Below are 2,958 nucleotides of genomic sequence, written 5' to 3' on the forward strand. Positions count from 1 at the left end.
TGTGTCTGTGTGTGGCCAGCTCAGCCCACCAGGGGGCGGGGCTGGCTGGCATGTGGTGCTGGGGGATTGAACCGTGGTCCTGTGCTTTGCTTAGCTTAGCTTGTTCTAAGTAGGTGCTTTAGACCACTGAGCCATCTCACCAGCCCCACCTGTCCTTTTGTAACCCTCATTTCTCAGGCTGACATCAAGTGTAGGCCACCCTTTCAAAAACATCTCTTCTCTTTAAGAGAAGTCCACATGCGGGGCTTTGGGAACTGTTCTGCACATGCGTTCTATTCTGTGATTTGTGTAATTAACAGGTCATACCTACTTCTCCAGCCAGCTTTGCCATGCCCTGATATCCTGTCTCAATTCTTTATGGCATACTGAGGGAGGGGAGGTCTCTGTCTTTGTGTATGTGTGTGTAAAACTAATTAAATTCATAATTCTACACAATCACTTTACTCACATATCAGTGCAGAAATCACCAACTGTTATGAAGGCAGGACAACTTGCATCACAAAAAGTAAAAAACATTTCATAAATGATATATTCCAACTATGAAAAGAAATACTTGTTGGTGTTTTTACATCCTTCTTTTCTGTGTACTTATGTACAATACGTTGTTTCCTCATATAAATGCATCCCCATATGTATTCCTCAGTTGTCCATTTACATAGTCTTCTGTCTGCTCCAGGGATATATTCATATAGCCATCCAGGCAAGCCAGGACCCCTGAATAATCCACTCCCAAATTTATTGTGACCACAACTGCCCTTTCAGTGATTTGCTTTAAGAAGTCACGAAGATTTCACTTCCTCAGACTCATTTCACCCATCGAGATACAGGAAACCAAAGTTCTAATTCTAGCTTTGCTACTTAGTTAATTGAGTGACTTGAATAACTCATTTCACTTCTCATGGCCCTAGGCTCCTCATCTCGCAGCCAGGACCCAGAACCCTACTCCAGGCACCCCATGAACCTGGCCTTGGCAGACAGTTGCAGTAAAAACCAAAACCCAGTCTTTGTCTTCTATAGTTTCTTCCAGCTGGAAGGGACTCTAGATCCTACCTCATGGGGATTATGTGCTATCCAACTACCTTGGGGTGCTGTGGCTCACTGGCTGGGATGAAGAAAGGAAACCTATCAGAAGACAATGAGAAAACAGTGTTAAACTGTCTGTTCAGTGGGAGAGAGTGAGTTTATTGTTATATTGAGCATGTGGAGCCAAATATGAAGAGCAGGCCAGATTTCCATGCTTCTTATGGAGGACAAAGTTTGGCAAAGAGGAAGGTTGGATAAATAATTGAGAGCCTGAAAGGCATAGCCTTAGCAAGACTACTACCATAATGGATCTTATTAAAAATGTAGGGGCCGGGAGATGGCTGGGTGGAATAAACGCTTCCCTAGCAAGTGCAGGGGCCTGAGCTCAATTCCCGGTTCTGCCAAAGAAAAAGAATGTGTCTCAGTGCAGATACCCACTTAAGCTGTGGTGAATTAGGGTCATTAGTAACTCTACTTACCTGCATCCAAAGCAGTACTCGAGTCTTGCTTTCTGAAGAGGAGCCTCTGATCTTTCAGTGGTTCTTCAAGAATAGCTCATGTAGGATTTTTATGACTTGTCCCTGCATCCCTTGACGAAGGGCCAAAATGCTGCTTCAGGAATTAGGAATATGTGTAGGCTGTCCTTGGCTCTCTATCAGCCTTTTGAGCTTCCAAAGGAATCTTACACATATCTCTTTGAGATTCCTTGTAGTAAATGACAGAAACATGCTTGAGAAGGTAGACTACATCTAAGAGTGGTAGAATTTCCTGCTTGTGTTTACAAATGATTGCTTGTTAGTCATCAAGATCCTTCTTTCAGTTTGCCGTGTGGGTGTGTAGCACCAGAAAAGCATACCTGAAGATCTGTATAGATATATAGCTTCTTTCCTTTTCCTAATAGCAATGCCTAAATAAGAGCTAAGTTGGCCGCAGTGACCTGCTGGAAACTCACAACTGCATAACCTGCCATTTGATGTCCTTCTTGGACACAGCTACTTCTGTCAGTGAACTAAACCTCCTTGGAGTCTTAGGTTAGGTCACTGAAGTCCTGCCTGTTACATGGGTCTGGAAGATCACTTGTTCACAAGAGTGGGTAGCTTTTGGGCTTGTAGGTGTTAAAAGGTAGGATTAGGAGTAGTGTAAATTCCATAACAACCTCTGAGGTATCTTAGGCAATGGCCTTATACTTGACAAACCATTCCCACTTTTGGTCTCAAGAGTCACTCTGACCTGATGAGGAGTCAGAATTCCTAGCGTCTGTCTTAAGGTTAGTTTTGCAGCTAAGGTAAGTTTAACAGCTTCCTCTGTTAGCATAGCTATAGTTGCTACTGCCCACAGGCTGGGTGGTTATCCAGTAGCCACACCGTCTAGCTTCTTGAAAAGTAGGCTACTAAGCAGAGTTCTTGTCCTAGCCTCCTAGCCTTTGAGTGAAGACACCCAAAGCAATCTCAGTTCTCTCTCTCCCTCCCTCCCTCTCTTTCTCCTTCCCTCTCTCTCCCTGTTTCTCCTCCCCCCCCCCAACTCAGGCATGTTGGCCTTGAACTTGCTTCATAGCCCACACTGACCTCTAACTCATGGCATTCCTCCTGCCTCAACCTCTTAAGTGTAGGGATTACAGGTGTGCACCATACCTGGCCTCTTTTTCTGATATGTAGAGAAAGAAGAATTTTCTTAAGTCCAGTATTCCATTGTATCATGCAACAGGATCGACCTATTAGCTAATTTGGTGAGGGTGAACTAGTACATTCCCAACTGGTAAAATCTATTCTTGGGATTATCAGAATTTGAGTATTTTCCCCAATTTTTTTTTTCATTAACCTTATTGAAAATCTATAATATCATGGGGGCCGGGGAGATGGCTCAGTGGAATAAGTGCTTCCCTGGCAAGTGCAAGGGCCTGAGTTCAATCCCCGGTTCTGCCAAAAAAAAAAAAAA

The 2,958-nt window shown here is 43.8% G+C and overlaps 1 protein-coding gene and 1 pseudogene across 8 annotated transcripts in view; one reads left to right on the forward strand and one right to left on the reverse strand.

Moving 5' to 3' along the window:
* The window catches only part of Prr14l (proline rich 14 like), a 63,761-nt gene that overhangs the window by 28,610 nt on the left and 32,193 nt on the right, over nucleotides 1–2,958 (forward strand). Inside the window, exon 1 of one of the 8 annotated variants that reach the window (XM_023705841.1) lies at nucleotides 1,112–1,175. The exons of the other annotated variants lie outside the window; for them this stretch is intronic. The gene's annotated coding sequence lies outside the window, so the exon portion shown is untranslated. Of the gene's footprint in view, nucleotides 1–1,111; nucleotides 1,176–2,958 lie in introns of those variants that run through there. 8 annotated transcript variants of the gene reach the window in all.
* On the reverse strand, nucleotides 566–808 carry LOC111813831 (annotated as a pseudogene).

This window comes from Octodon degus, unplaced genomic scaffold, assembly GCF_000260255.1.
Source record: "Octodon degus isolate 3935 unplaced genomic scaffold, OctDeg1.0 scaffold00230, whole genome shotgun sequence".
Taxonomy (NCBI): Eukaryota; Metazoa; Chordata; class Mammalia; order Rodentia; family Octodontidae; genus Octodon; species Octodon degus.